Here is a 24006-nt window from a genome sequence, read left to right as displayed (position 1 = left end):
TCTGTCTGTCTGTCTGTCCCTGCATCTCTCTCACTTGTCTCCTCCACTCCTAGGCAGCCTTTTGCTCTCCCCGCCCCCAATAAACCTCTTGAATTAGATCTGTTGTGTGGAATGCTCTTTTGGAGGTACCTTTTCACAGCTTTATCCTAACAACTAGAACATTACCATTGGAGTTAAATAAAGTGGCTAAAATTCCTTGCATTTTGGCTAAAGCCATTTGGCACTATACCTGAATGGGTTACAGGCTAGCCCAGAATGCACACCTATGCCCCTTTCCATTTGAAAGTGTGCTAAGGTAGAGGTGCATCCTGTGGCCTGTAGGATTTTTTCATGGTTTCGAGGAGAAAGCTGTTTACCAGAAAGGCTAATGGAGTTCCCACTTCACATGGGTAGGAAAATGCAGAAAAGACTCCAAGCCAATCATCTTACTCAGCTCTAGTGTCCTTTGAACATTAAAGTCACCCACCCGTGCACACACCCAGGGAACATTTCCTGCCTATAAAACCAAAGGGCTAAACACGAGCTCCCTTAGATGGGACAGGAGAGATGGCTCTGGCTGCTCTTCCAGAGGACCCAGGTTCAATTCCCAACGCTGATAAGGCAGCTAAAACGAATGTCTATAAATCCAATTCCAAGGGGATCTATCGCCCTCTTCTGCCCTCCATGAGCACTGCATGCATGTGGTGCACAGACATACATGTAGGCAAAGCACTGGTACATGTGAAAAATTAAAACAATAAATCTAAAAAAAAAAAAAGAAAAACAAAAGAATTCCCTTAGATCTTAGAGGCTCCTTATAACCCGAGAAGGACTTTTGATTTATGACTCAAGGAAAATGGATGCAAAGGCTTCTCTTTTGCAGAAGCAATGTAGAACACTGAAGAGTAAGGTATGGGGTATGCCCAGGTCTTGGTGACTGGACAACTGGCAATGACTCCTCCTGTCACCCACTGCCATGCTGAACTCCACCCAACCTCAAGACCATTGTCCTCAACCTTCCCACCTTCGTTCTGGACCCCACTCTTTCATATCTAACCCTCTCTGGCTCTACATTTTTAAGCACATTTATTCTTTACTACCATGGTGGGAAGCATACTATGTTTATTGTAATGGAGACTTTAATATTAAGATATCCCCACTTTTCTCATACAACTAGAAGCCCCAAACTTACCTTTATGAATATTATAGCCCTTATTTATTAATAATAACAATTCAGCACAGTGAACGAGAGCAGAAACATTAAGGAAAAAAATGTGTCAATTTTACAGCCAGACACTAGCAAATGATATTCCTAGTGTGGTGGAAGTTCCAGGTAGCTTGGCTTTTGCAGATGAATGTAAACAGAATTGTGTCATTATCCCCAAGAGGGTCCTCCGGGAGTAGCATTTATAATGCACCAAGATGTCTGAGTGGCTCACTGATCTAACTCTTTATACTGTTTGTACAGTATATAGCTTAAATAACCATCATGTTCTCTTCAGGGAGGAGCATCTTTACAAAATGATGTAACGAAAGAATAGGCTATTTTCTCACCAGTACTTCCCTTAATCGCCTTGTTTAGTTCCATGCTTGCTCAAATCTGCTCTGGAATGTTTCATTGTGGTTAGTGTAGAGAAAAAGCCCTTGTTGAGCTCACAGAATGAGAAGACCAATGGAGTCACAGACTTGGAAAAGCACCCGTGCAAACAAGCACTGTCAATGACGGCAGGTATTCTATATGACAACCAGATACTCACACACATTCCATAACCGAAATGTGAAAACTTGTTCTTTAAAAAACATCAGTGTGAGTTCTCTGCATTTCAGTCTTATTATTTCACATGAAAACTTATAAAGCTGGAGTCAGGTAAGGAAAACAGAACCCGCAGTTGAAATTTAAGAGTTATTTTAATTTGTGCATGGTTAATTGTTCAAGGGCACAGACCTGAGATATATCCGCTTGTGCTCTTCCACTTTTTACATCCTTTGAGCAACAGATCTGTTCATTCCCTTCCTCAGTTTCCCCTATCTCCTCTCACAGGCTTGTAAGGCTACAGTAGGTGAACCTATGTAAAATGCATGCCTCCTATTTTGTACTAACAGGCACTTAGTACCCCTTCCTTTAAAATTATAAATATGCCAATGTGCCCTGCTAGAAGCCTGTCTTCTACCTACATTCATTTGATTTTTTTTATGCAACCAAAATGCCTTGTGTCTTCAACAAGAAGGTCTTGCCATCTAGTTCATATGGGCAACCAAGAGCAATGGAAGTAGGCTGTGTTATTTGGGGGCTTCTGGAGCCTCCCTGATTTAGTGTTGGTGGATGTCAATGTGTGAAGTAGTAGCACCATACCAAAACAGTGGAGAAGGTAGGGATCAACCAGAAGTAAATATGCATGAAAATTCCACAAAGAAACCTGATGTGTGCTAATTAAAATAGATGCTAATTTAAGGATAAAATTGCATGAGTGCAACACACACACACACACACACACACACACACACACACACACACACACACACCTAATCTAGAGGGCTGGGGAGATAGCTCACGTAATAACACTTGCTCTGCAAGCCTGGTGATCTGAATTCTGCCTCTAGCTTCTACATTGGAAGGAGAGAACCAACTCCCAAAAGTTGTCCTCTGACCCCACACCCACATGCATTGTACATACACACACACACACACAAAATGATGAGGCTGATGAATAAAAATTTAGCTAGAAACATTTCAAAAACTAATATTAATGAAAACCATGACATTTCATTGGGATGGAGGATTAAATATAATACTTTCATACTTTAGAGTCCTCTGAATTAGAAAAATGCCAGTGTAAGTAAAGCTTATTTTTGTGATCTTTAAAACAGTTAACATATAGATGAAAATTTCTTCTTAACAAGGTTCTGGCAGCTTACATTTGATATACGAATGCCACGCTAATCAGTAACTACTAAATCAGATTCATTGATTTTTTTTTACAAGTGGGCAGATGATTGTTGAATTTATTTAAACCTGTAACATGAAGAAAAAAACAACAAAACAAACAAACAAACAAAACAGATGCCATCTCTAGAAGCAGGATCTTGCAGTCATAAAACCCAAGTCGGCAATCAAGTCAAGCTCCTTGTTCTGTGGAAGCAGGCCTAGTTTGCCTTAATCGCCAGTTAAGTGCACTCTGTATGACTGAACGTAGCTCCCAGAGAAATGTACTGTTGGCTTGGAAAACTGAGCCTGTGGTTTCAGTACACTTCCATCTGGCCTCAGCCGTGGATGTTGCGTGTTTCAGTACTCCTCTCTGCTCCGGTCCTTGCCATGGTGATGAGACACACAGCCATTGAAATCATCCAGCTCTCCCCAAGAGCCATGAGGCCTGACTGCTCGACTCTTCCTCCTTCTGGTCTCAGATGCAGAAAAATGCACACAGAGGACCGGACAGGAAAAGTGTGCATTCGGCTGAAGACTGGAACATCTCCCAGTGTTTGGGCTACCTGGGGAAGCCCAAGCACATAAGCCAGCTCTCAACGCTGTGCAGTTTTAAACTTGCCAAAGGCATGCCAGTGCCCCCGTCTACTCATCTGGAAATTGAGCGCTTTGATTTGTACCCCCTTGGCTTCCTCCCCAACCCTTGCCTCCTTATCAGGGGAGACCCTACCCTGAACATATGGGAACTAGATCCTTTCTAGGCCTACTTTTAGTGCTTATCTTATTTCAGGAAAAAACAAAGACATGTTGGGGACAGGGAAAAATAGGAAGTAAGTGGGGTTTTTTTGTTTTTTTTTGTTTTTTCTCTTCTTAAACAACCAAATAGGATTAGTGATATTTTCCTCCCCTAGAGAGGATATGGAAGATTATTATATTTGGACCTAGGGAGTCAAAACTTCCCAGTGAACATGCATTGTTTTTATCATTTCAACACATGAATTACTTCAATTGTTTAAGAAATTGATTACAAGGGTATGGGTTGATGGCTCAGTAGTTAAGAGCACTTGCTGCTGTCACAGAGGACCTAGGTTTAATTACTGGCATTGGATGGCTTACAAATACCTATAAAACCAGGTTCAAGGGGTCCGATGCCTTCTTCTGGCCCCTTCTAGTACCTGCATCCTCTGATGCACATATTACACTCAGGCACACACACATACACATAAAATTAAATGACCTTAAAAGATGTTTAAGAAATATAAAGTAAACCAAAGAAATGAAATATTTTTATAACATACAAATTAGTGATGAGATTAGCTCCATCAGCACAGAGGACTTTGACCTCTTAACATCTTTTTTAAAAGGAAAGTTAATGTCAGCCTCTTTAAGTTTGCTCTGCTCAATAGGCACTGAATGGACATGGAAGGTGGACAGTTACAGCACATGTTTGGAGTGTATAAAGTCAGGGCTAGAGATGTCTCTTAAGAGAATTGAAAGCCACAGTATCATTTAAGAATAGGCCAAAGTAGAGCACCTGTGGCTTATGAGAAGTCAGTGAGGCAGGGGGATGCTCTGATAGTTTGAATGTAATTGGCCCCCATAAACTCATAGGGCGTGGCATTATTAGGAAGTGTGGCTTTGTTAAAGTAGATGTGGCCTTGTTGGAGGAAGTGTGTCACTGTGGGGCTGGGCTTTGAGGTCTCATATATGCTCAAATCATGTCTAATGTGCACTCACTTTACTTCCTGTTGCTTGTGGATCAAATATGTAGAATTTTTAGTGCCTTCTCCATCACTATGTCTTCCTGCACACCACCATGTCCCACTATAATGGTAATGGACTGAACCCCTGAACTGTAAGTGAGCCACCCCAATTAAATATTTTCTTTTATAAGTATCATTGTGGTCATGGTGTCTCTTCTCAGCAATAAAAACCCTAACTAAGACAAAAGTCATAGAAGAATCTCAGGAATAAGGCAATGGGAGAGTGCTATGTGGCATATGAGCTCAGGTTTTGTATCTATGGTCATTGATAACTTGGACCACAGAAGAGTACTAGTCTTATGTGTTGCCCTCATCATTAGCATTCCTGATTATCACTATTGTATTGATCAGTCTCCTTCCAATCAGTCAAAGCTATCTTTTTTAAAAATCTAATGCTGGTAGCCATGTAACACCTTCATTAGCTCACCCTTTGAACCTAGGATCAAATACACAACTCAACTCAAGGCTGTACTAGTTGGAAATGAATAAGGAACTCAAGCACAAAGTGAAATGGAGCTTGAAATCTACCTTTGATTCAGTGTGATATTTTGAAAACATGAATTGGCAAATTATAGCCTGCAGACTAGCCTCGTGTTTTTATAAAGTTTTGTTGGAACCAGGGCCCGGATTAGGGTTAAGACATGAGAAGGATCGTGAAGTACAGAGGCAGAGGCTCTCTTTATTTAAAACCTTGACATTCTGACATCATTCAACTTTTTGACATTAATGCTGGGTTTTTTAGGTATGACATTATATCAGTTTTAATATTATACAGTACCATTTATCTCTGCATTATGAAGTTGTTTTAGCTCCTTGCTTGGTTTGATTTTGTGATTGTTTTGTTGAGGGGTTTTGTTTGTTTGGTTGGTTGGTTGGTTGATTGGTTGGTTGGCTGTTTTTGTTTTGGTGTTTTGTTTTGGGTTTTAGTGCTCTTTTCCAGCTGTGTAGGAGGCCAGTGAAGCATTCACCCGATCTCTGTGTTCTCCTCAGAACCTATCTGTACTTCCCAATGAATGTGTGTGCCTTTCACAGTCAAAACCTATCAATTCTAGTCAGTGCTTGGAAAAAACATTCCAGCCACCTGAAATGAATCCAATGATAGGAGCAAGTTTTGCCCAGAAGTACAGAGAGAACCACACTGAACTTTCTCATCAAAACAGTTTTCCCACTGGATCTAATCTTGCCTTGCTGAGACTCCTCAGAGAGGCCGGTGAATTAGGAACAGCAGGAGAGCCATTTTCAGATGAAGCCGATGATGCTGTCATGGAAAAGCTCCAGGCAGATTAAAGTTGCAGAAGACATCCTGCTTTCTGACAGCTTCAATATGTTAGGATCATAATTTTATCTTGTGACTCCTTCAACAGGAAGAAAGTTTGTCTTTCTCTTGTTTTTTAATTATTTCACCATTTCATGCACAAGTATCATATACTTCAACCATAACCCCCCATTTTCCTCTCTTAGCTCCTTGCCCCCTCCTCTAACCCCTCCTTCCCAACAAGTCTTTTCTCTTGTTTTCATGTCTTTCTTATTTTTATTTTTTATTTTAGCTCACAGCTTTTAAATAGGGTTGACTGCATGTGTGGGGTGAGGGCTGTTTATTTGAGCAAGGGCCGTTTTCCAAAGAGTGTGACTCTGTCTCCACCATCAGCCATGAATGGAACTTTGTAAGTCACTCTGCTCTCCACCTGGAATGTTAATGAGTCTTGTCTTGTTCAGGCCTTCTGCAGGTAGCCATCCCCTGCTGCCATGTGTTCATGAGTGCAGCAGCATGTCACAACCAGAAGTCAGCATTCCACAGCACCTCTCCCCATGCTCTGGCTTTTGCATTCTTCCTGCGCCCACTTCTGTGATGTTTTCTGAAACTTAGAGAAGATTATATAGATGTCTCACTTGGGGCTGGGCACTCAACAGTTGTTAACTGTGAGCATTTTTGACCCATTATGAGCCTCTGCATTACCCATTGCAAACAGACTCGAGAAGTGTTTCTGTTGACCAAATGAATAACTGAAAGAAACAGGCATGGCAAACTTCCTCACTCATCCAATACACTCCAGCCACTGTGCTGGAGCAGGAAGGATCTTATAAACCAACTAAACATTGTACTTTTAACATGCAGTTTGGGGTTTGAGTTACAGAATAAATGTTTGTGTTTTCCAAGTTATTAAGAACTGTTTCCCCTCTCTTGCTCTTTCCTCTCTCTTCTGCAGCCTAGGCCTTATGTTTTAAAGATTGATTTGCTCCTGTGGTGAGTTACATGCAGATGAATGCATTCAGACAAGCCTATAAACTGTATTGACTCGCTTCACAGCTAAACTCATACTAGATTGGAATGAAGGTCTTGTGTGAATTTTCACACTATTGTCTACCCATGCTGCCTTATTCAAGAGCTGACAATCACTATTACAAAATGCTATCAGTGTGAATAATGGAAATTAGTTATCTAGATCTATTACTAATATGACCTAGAAATTCATATGAGCTCTCGGTCAGAAGACACCTGGATGTGTCCAACCAAGAACATACATGCCCCCAAAGTACTTATCTCATTGCTTGTTAATCCTGTCATCCATCTAGATAATGGCTAGAATTACACGGGACAGCTGGCAGGGTAGTGTGGACATGTTCATATGGAATCTGGGTAGCATTTTGAAGGATATCTTTATTTATACAAGACTTTTTGAGGCCTATGCTAACAAATGGCATGTGCCCTTTCCACTGGGCTCTTTGGCCCAATAAATCCCAAGATCTTGTAGAAAGAATGGTGTAAATTCCACTACCACTTGGGAGGGGGGAGGGAGGGGTGCGCAGGCTGGAAGGGACCTTTGTAAAGGGAGTTGGGTATGGAAGGAGAGCAATCACAACCATTCCACAGCTGATAAAGCTGGAGACCCACTGAAGTAGCTGAAAGAAAGTGGCCCTTTTTAACAAGAAAAACCAGGAAACAAAGAACCCTGGCAAAGAATCTTCGTGTTGGTAAAAATCCATTTGCAAATGCAAAGTGGCCATCATTGGAAGGAAAAACGGAGAAATCGGAGAGGCTGTAGCCCTGTCTGACTTGCCCTTTCTCTGCAGCTTTAGGAAACTGAAATTCTTTAGCTAAAGCTTTGGAGAGATTCATTTAGATGCAGACATTCCAACCTGGCCGCCAGCCATTATTGAGTTTGGAAACCAAGTTGCCCCGGTCAGAGATTCTTATCATTTTATACCTCATATATGTTTACGGAGTGCCTGTAAGGAGAGGGTTTTACATATGTTGTCTTATTTAATTTGACAAACAACCCTCTGAGACAGCTTTCATTCACTTCTACATGTGTCATTCTAAGGCTGACATCCCTCTAAGTGACCAACTGGATGTCACACACCCAGGGATTGGCAGGAGGACTCTTGGAATGCTTTGTGCTGTTCTCCAGGGTCACCCTCAGCTTTACCCTTCTGAATTACAGCATTTTGATGTTTGTTTTGTGCATATATGTTGTGTGTGCATATTGACATTTTAGTGTACATATGTGCACTTGTGTGTGCATACTTACGGAGTCCAAAGGTAAAGGTTAGGTATTTTTCCTCAGTGGTTTGCTACCTTTATTTTTGAGAAAGGGTGCCTCTTTGAACCCGAAGCTTATCAGTTGAGACAAACTGGTCAGTGAATCTCAGGAATCTTTCTCTACCCTGACTCCCCCTCCCTGTTCCCAGCAGTGCTGGGCTTGCAACACATACCACCATGCCTGGCTTTTATGTCAGTCTGGGGGATCTGAACTCGTCTTCATGAGTTCTTGAGTGGCAGGGTGCTTTACCAACTGAATCATCTCCCCAGCCTTATCATGTTTCTTTTTTATACTTAAAACTTAGAAATATTTCATATCAAGCCAGGCATGGTGACACATGCCTTTAACCCCAGTCTTTAGGAGACTAGGCAGGCAAATTTCTGTGAGTTCAAGGCCATTCAGGGCTACATAGGGAGAACCCACTCACACATCGACCCCCTCCAAAAGAAAAAAATAGGAAATATCAAAATCAAACCCATTGGGAAATAATTATTCCATTACCAGAAAATGAACAAAACACAATTCCATTAAGACTTGTATGTTTAAGTGATTATTTGTGGTTCTCCAATTCAGTAAGCAGAAGAGCTGGAGAGCATTGAAAGTATTAAGATTATTCTGGCAAATTAATAATAATAAATTCACTTTGCTTAAATTTCCCATAAACTTCCTAAGAATGTACTGGATTGAAGGGGATTCCCTTGGAGAGAAAAAGATTTTTTTTTTCATGCAGTTAAGCACCTTCCAACAATCTGTGACTTTCTGCCCTCCTGGAGGGTTAATGGTTTATTAAGCCCACCTGTCTCATAGTAGCAAACCTGCAGGGGCAGAGAGCCCCAGCTTCTTTAGCCACAGAGCTGGATGGAACCCTCCCTTTACCAGGGATCTGTGGCCTTGGGCTCATTCTGCTCTTTCTCCAACAGTAAAATTGGATTAATAATGCTCACAAAGCTATAAATATTAAAGGAGATCGTGTAAACCAAGTTGTTCAAATGCTGAGTGCTATTGGTCTATCTCTCACTGTCCATATTTTGACAAAGGCTAACACAAAGCTCAAGAAGCGACTACCCCCACGATGCAAGCTGACTCCACTCGGTCAGGTCTCCAGCTGGCCTCTCGAGCTGAGTAGTTCTAAACAGCAGAGATGTGGTGGAAAATTATACTCATCAGACACACTGTGACCCAGTCCCCTCTGCTGAGTCACTGGCTGGCCTTACCCAGGCCAGCTGATTCGTCATTTTAAGCTCCACTTCCTTCTAATTCTGAAAAAGAGGTTTGAGGGAGACAACCAATCCCTCTAAAGTCAGAAGTCAACTGTGGAAGACACCCTAACTAACATGAGGCTTGGTGTTTCTCTGAACCCTTGTTTTATTCCCTTTGGTACTGATGAGAATATGTACCCAGTACCCATTTTTAAAATGTCTAGACAAGTAAAAAGGGAGGCCTTCATTATTTTCTTATTGGTTTTGTTTTTGTTTTAGGGGGTTTTGGGGGTGCTGCCTCCCCTCTGTGTGTCTTTGAAACTGAGTACAATCGCAGATACAAACTGTCCTCAAGGCTACCAGTGCCTGCAGAGGCAGCATTTAGAACAAACAGTCGACAAGAGGCGGCTGATGCCCAGAGCAGACCATGGGCACCCTGCCCAGTCTGTGCCCACTGAATAGAGTCAGACCATCTGCAGTGACATCCCAGCTTTTTCCTGAAGAGTGTGAACTAATTGAGAACTTGACAGCGTGTGTAAAATGCTCCATGCCGCCTTCTGCTCTTCCTCACCTCTGCCAGAGCCCATTCCCAGTGTGGGCTGCTGTTGATTGAATGGGCTGGAAGGGTCCTTTCATGGCTCCTCCTTTCTGCCAATGAGCAACGATCCCATGTGGCCTTTGGAAGAGTACCTTCCAGCTCCCAAAGGATGTGTAGTTTGAAACCCTCAAACTTGTGATCCTTGGCCTGTTTAGGATTCTAGATACATTTTAGAGTCTGATGGGAGTTTTGCGCACTTGTTCTTCTGTCCCCTGAAAATTCACATGCGCTCAAAACTTATCCAGTCTCAGACTTCCACAGTCCTCCTCTTCCCAAATTTAGAGCCAAGCCAGCACAAGGCATTGTCCACCTCCAGACCCCCTTGTGTCTCCCTTGTAACAAAGTAGCTCCTTTCCTGTTCAGAAAAAATAAAAGTCATGGCGGTATATAATGTTTATATTTACAAATTTGTAAACAGTATTGTCCAGTGATGAGTAAACACCAAACAATGTCAGCAAAACTGAACTTAGTGCAGCAGATGACTGGGGGGATAAAGGCTCTTGCTGCCAAGCCTGATGACCCCAATTTGATCTCCAAGACCCACAGGGTGCTGGGAAGAACCCGCTTCCTGCAAGCTGACCTCTGACCCACACACATGCATCATGGCAAGTGCGGGTCCATGTGCATACACACACAATAAAATAAACAAATGTAATTTAAAAGCCTTTTTAAAACAAAGTACTTATGCCACAGCAAAAAATTTTAGTGAATGTAGTGGCGTTTGACGATCTGTTCTCATGAGAAAGTATAAAAAGGGGAAAGGAATAAGCCTTGGCAAGTGGTGACATTAATTGTTTTCCATAACTAGACTTGGGACAGAAGTAGAAAACAAACAAAACTGACAGTGTTGGCAAAAAAACTGTCCATAAGTCAACAGCACCACCATTAGGATGTGTCTGCCTGTTAGTGCAATATGTCCCCATTACCATGCATGCATACAAGACACACACACAGTGACTGTGACTGCACAGGAGTATGTCTGCACACTCCACACCAACTTGTAAAATGTTCTGGGCTAAAGATATTACAATGTCTATAGTCCACTTTAAATTACTCAGGAAAAAAATATATACCTATGTTAACAAAACAAGTACAGAGAATAACAGTGATTTTGCGAAAGTGTCAGAGACACGGCTATTCTGAACTTTTCCTCAGATTGACATTTCTCATTATAAAAACTTGAAAAAAGGATAAAGGCACATAAATGGGAAATGTCAGCACAAGCAGTCTTTGGTTTGGGACTGCATCTCCTTTAATCAGCTCACAGCTCTGGTATAATCTCCGCTGCTTGGTGGAGTCCTGTCCAGAGACATCCAGCGTTGCTGCCATCAACTGAACAGTAAATGTTTGATGCTGATTCCACACGACCTGAGGATTATGCTCAGCATGTGAGATGCTGTCTGAGCAGTAAGTATGTGAATGCTGCTCCTCCAAGCTTCTGAAACCACCTTAAGGAACTGTCACCGGCAAACCAAGGCTTGAGGCCAGCAGTCATTAGGAGACTTAGCATCCTTTTCCTCCAATCTTGCAATGGATTTTTAATTCCAGAACTGAAAATAGTGCTGAGTCTTTGGCCATAAAGATGCTACTAATGTAATACTGGTCAGTTCTTGGCTGCTTGTGACAGTAATGCAGTTAGGCCTTCCAGGGCACAGCTTTCCATTTCTGTTACTGCCAGGCAACATCTGTTTTCAATTGCACACAATTTCCGCTGTTCTATTGACAGATAACAGATAAGATAGGCCCTGGGAGACCGCAGCCACTGCTTGGAACCAGATTTTTATTATTATTATTATTATTATTTTAAAACTAAACTTCCAACATTTTCAGCAAATACGAAATGCTATCCTAGTATCAAACCTCAATTTCATCTCTGATTTTCCTTTCATACGTCATAAGATTAGATGAATCTCATCTTGTAAGATTAGAAGGATTTGTGACATTGAAAATAATGAAGTTTATTTTTAAAACCCTGTACTTTTTGTTCAAAGTAGAGCTAATGACTAAAGCTCTAGGTTTCCTTAAATACTCCTATGTAGATCAGGGGGTTACATTTTCTAAATGCATTCTACCATCCTGCTGGGGAGGTAATTAGGAGTGTATTCTGTGTATTCGTGGAGAATGCAGACAGTGATGGACCTGGGCGGTCTGGGCATTAAGAGTTATATGTCATTGTGCTTACCCAGCATTCAGGAGGCCTTAGATTCAGTCCTTCACACTCAAATCAAGCAGGGTAGGGGAATGGGGAGGGGGGGGAAGCACATAGTTTCCATTTAGACTTTTTGCTTGCTCAATTCCAGCCCCCCCCCATCCAACTTGTATAATCTGAAGGTGAGTTAATTAACCATACTCGCCCTTCCTCTCTAAAATGTGTAATAGCTTTGTAGGTAGAGGCATCTGTATGCAAGCCTGATTACCTGAGTTTGATGCCCAGACCCCACAAGGTGACAAGAGAGAACCGACTCCTAAGAGTTGTCCTCTGACCTCCACCCACACCCCATGACACACGTGTACCTGCACTTCCGAACGCGCAAAATTTAGCATGCATAATAGCAATTGAGCATCCATCACCAAAAAAAAAAAAAATTGACCATCCAAAAATCACAGACTATTACATAAAAGGAGAAAATATATGTCACCAAAATTGAAGTTTTTACCACAAGAAAAACTTTATTTAGAGTCTAACAGAGCAAATAATAGGAGACATGTTTTTCAAACAAGATATCTGACAGAAAAAAATGTGTGTAGATCATGATAAATGAAGACACCATGGGAATAGGAAGAAGCAAAATGCTAGAGAGGCCCCCAGGAACCCACAAAGATGACTCCACTATAGACTATTGGCAATGGTTGAGAAGGTGTCTAAGCTGACCTACTCTGGTGATCAGATGGCAGAACATCCTAACTGTCATGATAAAACCCTCATCCAGTGACTGATGGAAGCAGATGCAGAGATCCACGGCCAAGCCCCAGGTGGAGCTCCAGGAGTCCAATCGACGAGAGAGAGGAGGGATTATATGAGCAAGAGATATTGAGACCATGATTGGAAAAAGTACAGAGACAACTAGCCAAAGGTGGAAACACATGAACTATGAACCAGTGGCTGAGGAGCCCCCATGGAACTGGACTAGGCCCTCTGAATAAGTGAGACAGTTGATGAGCTTGAACTGTTTAGGGGGCCCCCAGGCAGTGGGACCAGGACCTGTCCTTAGTGCATGAGTCGGCTTTTTGGAACCTAGGGCCTATGCTGAGACATTTTGCACAGCCTTGGTGCAGGGAAGAGGGGTTTGGACCTGCCTCAACTGAATGTACCAGGCTCTACTAACTCCCCAGGGAAACCTTGCCTTGGAGGAGGTGGGAATGGGGGGTGGGTTGGGGGAAAGGCTGGGGGGGTGGGAGGAAAGAGGACAGGGTAATCCGTGGTTGATATGTAAAACAAATAGAAAATTGCTTAAGACAAACATTTTTTAAAAATGTGTATAGAATATACATAGAATTTGCAAAATATTTTTAAAAAATGACAATCCAGTTAGAAAGTAGGCAAAGGGTGTGCACAACAGTTCTCTGGCAAGGATCCATAGCTAACAAATAAGCCCACTAGAGAATATTCACCATCAAAACCATCCAAGGAAGCCACAGTGAGGGTGTCACCACACACAGCTATCACTGCACCAGTCTGAGTGTCTGAAGTAAGAACTAGTGATAACGCACAATGCTGGTCAGAATGGAGAAAACCCTCATCAGTCACGTTGCTGGTGAGAGTGTAAAATGGAACCGGTAGCTACTATAGAAAATAATGCAATGATCCTCTTAAAACTAAGAGTGCTCTCATCATAGGACCCAGAAGCTGTATGCTTAGCATAAATCCCAGATAATTTATGTTTATGCAGAATGTGTTTGAAATATACCCAGGATCTCAGGAATCAAGCCACAGAATAGCTCAAGGATGCCATTGTATACTAATCAAATACTATCTGTTGGCTATGACCTAAAAGTCAAATGGCAGATCCAAATACCTCCAACTTGTTTTCCTCATAGTTTTTCTACCTACTACTTGAGCACCAGCCTTTCTTGAAAAGTGCTGGGCCCACCCCCTTGTGACTAGCAACAAAAGATCACTGTTTGCTAAGTATATGTGTGATCTTAGCACAACAGTAGACAAAATATGGAATACAATAAAGATGTGTAAGATGTAAGACAACCTTGCTTAGGAAAGCCTACAGTTCCCATAAAGCATATAAAATGGCACACTTATGCAATTAAGAATTAGTTTGTATTAGTTAGTTTTGTGTTTCTCTGACCAAATGCCGGACCAAAAAAGGGCAGTTTAAGAGAGGAATGATTATTGGGGCTCACCATTTGGAGGTACAGCCCATTATGGTGGGAAAAGCTTGGAAGCAGACTCATGAAGCACCTGGTCACATCCACAGTCAAGAAGCAGCATGAGATGAGAGCTGGCACTCAGTGGCTTCCTCTTTTTCTCCTTCTTATCTGGTCCAGGACCCCACCCATGGGATGTGCCACCCACATCCAGGGTAGACCTTCCCTCCTTAGTTACACCTCTCCTGAGTGAGTCCAAATCCAGTCAGTCTTCACAGTGTCATGAAATGTTCATTCTGACTAAAGTTCAAAGAAGGGAGGTTTAAGCTGGCGGCTTTCCAAAGACTGAGAAGATGGGGCCAGGCCAGAGTATGCATGCCTGTGATCAGGGAAGAGACTCAAGAGGTGTTAGATCATCAGAAGTATCAAAGACATGAGGAAAGTGACACAGATCAACATTGGGCTAACCAAAAGCCATTTCCCTTCAGCATCATTAGAGATGAACATATGGCTCAGTGATTTATCTATTATGAAGTGTTCATTTCTCGAGCCATTAGCATCACTATAGTATATACTGAGAAATAAAATTTTAAAAAAATGGTGTGTGTTGTCCAAAGGATGATCCACGATGGAAAGGAGAGATAAGATAAACAAGACAGAAGAACAGACTGGAGAGGAGATGGAAGGCCCTGTGGGAAGAGCATGTAGAAGCAGCCACATGGTTGTGTCCCACTTTCATTCAGAACTGTGCTGTGAATGGCTTTAGCTGCCTCTTGGCCTCAACCAAGAATGGAAGAGCAGATTAAAAGGTGCCACTAACACTCAGTATCAGTACATTCTCAACAGAAAAGACTTTACACTTGGTGTCTCATTGTTTTCTCCAAAATGTATTTCTGTAACACTTATATTATTAAGTACTCAAATTGTGCTGCATTGCATTTATTTTATTCCTGGGAAATCCTCAACTAAATCCAGGGTGTCTATTTTTTTCTGCACTTGTGGAAATTGGGTCATGGAGCTGCAGGAATCAGGGGTGGGCAAGCAAAGGCAGCATTTCTAGGATGGATCTTTAATGTGTAAAGGATAAATACATGGTGTTACAAAGGCTATACTTCCACATCACAGAGGCCATATGAAAAGCTTTATAATGCATACAATGACTGCATTGTGTTGCTTCCCCTGTAGACTTTTGTTCTCACACTTCAGTCTGTGAAGACTTCTAAAAAAATATTAGCAAGAAACTTTGTGGTAAGAAAAGCTGAGTCATACTTGAAATTTTACCAGTTTTTACTTTTATTAGTGCTTTGGGCTACTGGTTCCTTTTAACCCTTAAATTTTGCTATACATTGAGTTTATAACTCTGGAGACACAGTCATGTTCTTCATATTTTAATTGTCTTTACCGACATCTCTCCAAATGAGAGAACATATTAAGTCCATGATTAAAGACCAGTCATGAAATATGATTGCAGACATGATGCTAGAGCCTAGGTAACCTGATTGAAAATGATGCAACTACTACCCACTTTCTCTTTAGTTTCATAATAATAGACCACAGTGTGAGGTCTACAAGGAGGAGGACTCGTATCAGTTTGGGTCACAAATAAATTCGTAGAACTTTAGAAGACAGCCTGGCATAATATTAAGAGTGCAATAAATATTATCAAATAAGTCGTGTTAAATAAGTGGATAGAGCCAGGAAGCAGGGGCACATGTCTTTAATCCCAGCACTTGGGAGGCAGAGCCAGGCGGATCTCTGTGAGTTTGAGGCCAGCCTGGTCTACAGAGCAAGATCCACGACATGCACCAAAAACTACACAGAGAAACCCTGACTCAAAAAAAAAAAAAAAGTGGATAGATGTCTTTATTCACATCTTGCTATTCAAAGTCTCTATCGATGCTTCAAACATTAAGGCTAATTCTTTCATTTTCTGAGCTTATTTCCAAGATGGAGAAAGAGCAATCATCTTTCAAGTGCCAGAAAGTGATTGAAAATTAGACACCCATGTGCTTCTAAATAAACAACATGCAGAGCAGGATCTGCTCCTGGCCACAGAGTGAGCAAGGCCCCAGACAGTTCTCTTCCTACCTATCGCTGAGTTATTGAGTTCTAATACAAGTCCACTTGATGTATGAAAGAAATTCATTTGTTCTTGTTACACTGTGAAGGCCATAAAAAGTGCCTCCATGACCCACAGGAGACAGAAATGATATTTTAAAACACTCTGACAGTTGTGGGTAAGTCTAAATTATAATTCTGAAAAGGACAAATGACAAGAAAATTAATTCCTGTACTTTCTCTACTCTCAAGTACTCACAATTCCCAACAAAACAAAATGTGCACCTAATCGATACAAATAAAATCTGTCATCCCAAACTCCGAACAATTACTTGGCATCGTCTGGTTTCCATTAGAAGTCGAAGTTCCTCAACAGTTCTTAATATTTTCACTGCGTTTGGAATTCTGATGCTTGCCACGTTCTTCCCACAGTTACTATAAGGAAAATCCCACCTTCTTGTTGTCCAACACTCTCAAATGCTCCAGAGCCCAGCCATCTGAGCTCAGACCCCAGTTCTACCATGCACTGGCCATGTGACCTTGGATAGACCACTCATCCTCTATCAGTCTCAGAGTCTTTATGTAGTAGAGGAGATAGAAGTGGTTATAACACGTATTAATTTAAAGATTTGGTGAGGAATTCCATGTATAGTTGGCGTATCTTGGGCTTTCTGTAAATTATACCCATTTGTACTGAACGGTGCCTGATTTGCATAAAGTATCTTTAGTTTGTCCAGCATTTATAAAAAGAAACCAGGGCTGGGGAGATAGTTCAGTCAGTAAAGTGCTTGCTGCATGTGCATGAAGACCTGAGTTTGAGTTTGGATCCCCAGCATCCATGTAAAAAATGAATATGGTTGGTAGCTTGCATACCAGCATTGAGGAGGTGGAAACAAAGGAGTCTTGAAGCCCCCTGGCCAGCTAGTCTATAGTCTAACTGATGATCCGCACACTCAGACAGAGACCCTGACTCAACAACTGAGATGGGAAGTGAGAGTAAAAGGTGTCTTGTGTGAATTAGTCATGCAGTCACATGCATGCATCATCTGTAGACATCTGTGCACAAGCATATCACATGCATTATACATGCGTGGCATGTGTACACATATACACACACACACAGACACAGACATACACACACACACACACACACATCACACATCACACATCACACATCACACATCCTTTTAGACACTCTTTCCTGAAAAGAAAGAAGGCAGGAGTCTGACTCGGTGGTAGAGTACTTGTCAGGCATGTGTGAGGCCTTGAATTTTATTACCAGCACTGCAATCGGGTAAACAGATAAAGCAATGGAAACAATATATGAGTGTGTTCTGGGTTCCCAACCAATCAAGGGTAACGTGCGTGTCTTATACCAACACTAACAGACTGTTTGATTGGCATATCAAAATTGTTCATTAGCAATTATGAGAATTGTGAGAACAATACAATGAAGTCAATTAGCAGCATCTGGATTTTTCAGGGGGAGGCAAGAGATAGCAGTGGTAGATGGACTGTTAATTCCTAAATTAAATGACTTGGCACTCATGCTACATATCCTGAGTACAGAAACAGCCTGAGGCCCTTCCTGCCTCTCACTCTCCGTTTGTAAAACACAGATTACTGTCTGCCGTGTACCTACTTAATAAGAAAGATTAAGTAGTTGTTGAAGAAGTGGACCTAAATAATCACCACAACTATTAATTTAACCAATGTCCCAGCTGCGCAGCTGGGGAGCTTCACTTGCTGACACAGAAGCACACAGCTCCCGTTCTACCTCAGTGGTTCACTCAGACATGCCACCTGATTGGATTTGAAGTTGCCACAGTCAGGGACCATGGCAAGCACAGAGGTGAATTCTGTCCACAGAGATCTTACAACTTACAGTGTTTGGGAGGCTCTGTGGAGGAGCTGGGTACAGATGCACCCAATATAACTTGTGAATTCTGTGAGAGGTATGAAGAAGTTCTATTTAAAGCTCAGAGCTCATGTGCCAATGGAGTGTACAAGATGACTATTTGGTAAGCAAGAAGAAAATATTAGGATGACTTCTATTTATTTTTATCTTTCAAGAAAGAGAGTCAGACAGATGGTTCAACGGATAAAGATGCTTACACCAAGCTTGATGACTTGAGTTCAGTTCCCAGTGTTGAAGTAAAAAATAGAATCCCACAAGTTGTCTTCATACCTCCACACTATGACGTGCACACATACATAACAATAGTTATTATTATTTAAGAGTAAAGAAATCAGTCTATGTTTACTTAATGTTTGATAGGAACAGATATGATAGATAATGATATACAAAAGGATAGAAAGATGATAGATAGATAGATAGATGATAGATAGAAAGAAAGAAAGAAAGAAAGAAAGAAAGAAAGAAAGAAAGAAAGAAAGAAAGAAAGAATAGATAGATAGATAGATAGATAGATAGATAGATAGATAGATAGAGCAACTGGTGGGTGGGTGGGTGGATGGATGGATGGATGGATGGATGGATGATAGGAAGAAAGGATAGGTGACAGGTAGAAAGAGGTACAGATGTTCAAGAGTCAATGTCCATAATTGTTCAGAATGCTTCTGATAACAGTATATGATAACAGTTAGCAGCAATGATTATACATAATTTTACAAGTTTGTTAATAATAGACCAGGTCTGTATGTATCCTGGTGTTACTCTAGTGTCTGCTTTACTTACTGATCATTTCCAAATTATATTTCCTAACAATCTTAGTAGAGTCCAAGCCATGCCTCTTCTCACCTTCTAGGTAACAATCTGCCCTCTTTCATAGTAAGCTTCTTCTCGAGTTATGAAAGGATTTAATTCCCTCCTGAGCCAAATCATGGCTTTTAAGAGACAGCCAGCACTCCCATCCTTGCCAGTACCAGACATATCCATGAATCATCCGTGTACAGACTGGCTTCTTGCATGTGGGAACCTCTAATCCAGAATCTGGACAGAGAAGGAAAGCACCCCAACAGAGCCTGAATTCAGGATGGGTCCACATCTTTCTGATCCCATGCTCCTTTTTCCACCTGTGTGGGCAGCATCCTACAAGGGAAAGCATCATAGCACACTCAGATTTTGAGATTCTGTGGGTTGTGTGAGATTATGTCTGCATTCTATCTTCTGTCAGGCTTCACCTCCTAAGAGCCTTGGGCATTGAAGACATGAGCTGCTAACCCCACCTTGTCCATGCTGTGTGATGCAGAAGGTACAGGGATGGAGTCAGAAGCTAAGTCAAGGAAGTGGAATCTGTGTGTCATCTCCTTCCACAGATGCCAAGCTAGGACATGCCTGAGGGACCCTGCCTAGATTCCGACTTAACCTACCTCCCTCCACCCTCATCAATGAACTCACCTGCTTCCCACAGAAGCTACCCTGCTTCCAAGTCTAGTTTACGGCCTCGAACTATGTTAAGCTGTTATTCCCTTGTCTTGTGGAAGCTCTTCAGATATGTATGTCAGCTATTCTTATCCCCATTTCACAGATGAAGGAGCTAAAGCATGAAGCAATGAGATCACTTCCTCAAGGTCATATAGCTGAGAAGAGACAGGACAACAAAACACAAACATCCAACACTGGTCCTGAATTCCATGTGCTGCCTCTTCTCGGCTGACTTGATTTCTTCCCTTGTACAATATTCTAAAAAATAAAATGATGTTCTCTAACTCTCTCCAGGCAATTTATTGTTTACTCTCTCTATTCAGGGTTTATCTATTTTCAGATCTCTTTCTACTGCCCCAGATATTTCATGATGATGGAAATGATCTATTCGAACAAATGATCAAACGGCTTTGCTTCTGGGGTGTGAGCTTCTGTGATAACATTTCTTACTTGGGGCATTTCCAGCTTTTCCCCCATCTGATGTCTCTGTAAAGCAGACCTGTGATAGGGATATTGGGTCATCCAGGGCTACCAGCTTCAGGCAGGATGTTTTTTTTAAATTTTACTTTCTTAAAGGATTGACAGAGAGTGTGGCATGAGTACACAGTCCAAAGTCACCTGAATTGTCATCTCTTCTTTCTTTTGCTAAGCAATTACTTAACTTCCCCTCTGTTGGTGTCTTGATATGCTGGTAACTGGTAGAAGGAAGGACCAGGAGATGGGTTTCCATCTAAGAGTGGGGAGGGCTTCTTTCCTTCCTTTTAAGTTTGAGTTTTTGTGCCTGTTACCTCATCTTCCCGGTAGGCTTTGAGGTTATCCAGCTTTATCTGAGGAAGACGATTTAAATGTGTTTTTGTTACAGAAAGTACACTGAAAGAAAAGGAATACATCATTTTTGATGAATGTCATTTAGTCAAGTCACCTCTTGCTCAACCTTCTCAATCCCGGGATGTTAAAATTAATGCCAGTTAAAGATCAGATTCACCTTTTAGTTTCTAGAATATCTAGCTTGGGTCACATTTATGACCAAAAAAAAAAGTGCCTTTAAGTTTGTCTACACGTCCTTTATTTATGCTGCTGCCTGGTCTTTGGTGTGTTTCACAGGGCTTGGTAGAAGGTTTGAAATGGAGTTAGACTGCTGCAGCATTCAGAGAGCTCCTCTCTCCTCTGTCCTATGCCCAGTCTCTGGCTCAGAAACCACCTCTCATTTCCAGACATGTCAGTTGGCATGTGAAGTCTTCATGGTGACCAACTCGGTTGTACAATTTACAAGTAATTGCAAGTCAGAACCACAGACATGTCTCACTGTGTAGTCCAAAGCAGCTGGACTGTGCAATATTTGCCTCATTTTCTCATTTTCCCATGCCAGGAAAAGAACAGGAAAAGCAGTAAAGCTGTGCACAGAGTTACATCAAAACTGAATGTGCCATACAGTGAAACCATTTCCCAGCCAGTGACTTCTCAGGGTCAAACAACAACAACAACAACAAAAATACTATTTAAAGACTTGAGGGGGATTTCTATCTGAAATTCTTCCAAACAGGTTATAGGTTTTATCATCTGGGGGCAGAGAACTTTCAAAACAATTATAAGTAGCTAATAAAATTCCCATGTGCAAGTAGCATTTTCTCTAAGAAAGACATCAGATACTGCATGATCCCAGTTGCTCCAGTTCAATGCAGTCGCCACAGGACTAATTCAGAGTAATGACAGAGGGACCCATTTACATTAGATAAAAAAAAATTGAATTGCAGAATTCTTTCTAACACCATGGCCTGGTTGGTTCCTGTTACTGTAGGAGAGAGGGGCCTGCTTAGGTCACCTAAGCCCCTTCAGGATGTCCTCTAGGAAGTCTCTTAAATAAGCTGGAGAGTCACTGTGTGTGCTACAGACTGGCTAAACAGACCTTTCCTGTATGTCAGTCTTTGACATGACTGCAGGAATGGGGCTTTCAAGTTAGTGCAATCAGAACTGATAGTATTGATATATTATCAAAAGACAATGAACTGTGTTAAAATTTATATTTTTAAAGCACACTATAAGAACACCAAGATTGAAGTTTGACTAGTCTTATTTAACATACAACACACTTCTCAGGTGTTCTATAGCCCTGAAAATAAATCTGTGACACTAACATCAACCCGTTGGTTATACACATGACACACAACCATACACAGTTTCTTTTCCAGTTGTTTACCTTCAGGGGCACTATAGCCCCTTCACCATTGAATTCCAAATTCAGTCAGTAATGCACCGTCAAGACTGGGAGCCTAAGTGAGGTGAGCACCAGCAGTCGCCACAGAGTGGGACGTGGTCTTTATCACATGTCACACTTTTCTGTGTCACCTACATTTACATGCCATTACAAACTTGATGCATATTCATGTCTGCAAATCAGACTTGAAAGAAAACCAATGATATCAACTTCTGTTGACATTACACAGCAGGACATCTTGTAAAGGCTCCAGAGGTTTCCCTGGACTCTGTTCTTTGCAGAATTTGTGCTGGGCGTGTTCCTTCAGTTTACTTACTTTATGATCCTTCTAGCTTGTAAGAGAAAAAAATCAGTGAGGAAAAATTTTTTTTTCTTTCATTCAGACCAAAATGTAGTTTGGGATTTTTTTTTTCTTCCTCAAATAATTTTGTTACGTACACTTTTAAAAATTCAAACTCTTGGCTGAGGAGTTTTGCTCTTCTAAAGCCTGCCCTTTATTCTTCCTTGGTTTCATTCTGTTCTTTTGTGCTCTGTGCTATCGCTGGGATATCAGTTGGGCTCATAGTTATTTGCTCCCCATTTAGCCACAAGGCATAAATTTGCTAACTGTAAAGGCGTGCTTTGGCAGCTAGTCTCCGTGTATGTCCAAAGGCTAAGCTAGCTGTGCTGGAAAAGTTTCCCCCAAGGGTTACTCTGTAGAATGTGCAGCCATTTGTTGAGCTGTCTGATGTGGAAGAACAAAGAACTTGCCTTCGAGAAACCGGTTCACAGAGCGCCTTTCAGAGCAGAGAGAGAAACAAAGGACAACTTCCGGTCCACTTCCATTTCCAAGCTTGTTCTTGGCAACTAGGGCATCCGAGATCATTTCTTATGGTACTTTTCAAGAAGTCACTGAGAGATAACCCCCAAAGAACAAGTTACGGCAAATTTACTGATACCCGAAGGCTGTGCTGGGAAATTATCACCAACTCAGAACTTGTCTGTCTGTCTGTCTGTATTTGATACATACAAGTTCTACATGGATCTGTAACAATGTTTGGAAACAGAAGGGAACATACATTCCATTGATTCCAGGGTCCAAAAAGGCATTTCAACAAAATTAAAGATCATTAAATATTTGATTGAACGTCTATGAAATATTTAATATCAACTTTATTAAGTAACAAATTTATTAGTCTTAAAAATTATATCACACGTAGAGTGTGATGGAAAGATGGCTCAGCTGTTAAGAGCACTGGTTGTTCTTCCAGAGGACCTCAGTTCAGTCCCCAGCACCCACATTATGACTCACAATTGTCTATAACTCCAGTCCCAGGGGACCCCACACCCATGTCTGAGGGCACCAGGCATGCACATGATACACAGACATACATGCGTACAAAACACCCATACACATAAAATAAATATATTTTTAAAGATCAAACTTCTCTTGTTATATCACACATGAAAACAAAGTGTGGATTTAATTTTCTTACTTTCCAAGATTTTGAGCATGCCAATCATCAGTGGCACATTGCCAGCCGTTTCTATTTCAAAGGATCCTCTCCATCTTTCCCACAGGGGAACACATTGCATGTGGAATATGGAAGCATAACATTCTTTATATGACGTGTGTGCGGGACCTAAAACTGGAGAGCATGCAGCTGGTGAAGATTTTTTAAACAGCTCTGCACCCCTCTTCATATATATTATTATTACCACAGACTCATGTCTGCTCAGACTCCCTAAGGAGGGCCAGAGGTTGCCCAGGGGAGGGAGGTTGAGGTTCTGCTTTGTTCTTGCTGTAACTACCCATGGTTGGGGTAAAATGATAGGGGCAGTGGAGCTTGTGGAGCTTACAAAGCACCGTACATCACTAGAAAGGCCCCAGAATGGCCCCCACTCTATGTAAGAAGGGAATACCACTTGAGATGGGGAAGCAAAGTCACTGAGTTGGGTCACACCAATGGAATTCCTGTGTCTCAATTGTCTGGTGTTCTTCCCAGGTGGATGAGCTGACCTTCATGTGCCTTCTGTTCTAG

At 41.6% G+C, this 24006-nt stretch overlaps 1 protein-coding gene across 7 annotated transcripts in view; it reads left to right on the top strand.

Annotated features, from left to right (window-relative positions):
* Positions 1–24006, top strand: part of Slc24a2 (solute carrier family 24 member 2) — a 224349-nt gene that overhangs the window by 115165 nt on the left and 85178 nt on the right. The window lies entirely within an intron of this gene.

Source organism: Onychomys torridus, chromosome 2, assembly GCF_903995425.1.
Source record: "Onychomys torridus chromosome 2, mOncTor1.1, whole genome shotgun sequence".
NCBI lineage: Eukaryota > Metazoa > Chordata > Mammalia > Rodentia > Cricetidae > Onychomys > Onychomys torridus.
Note: the sequence above shows the minus strand (reverse complement) of the source record. Positions and strands in the feature narration are given on the sequence as shown.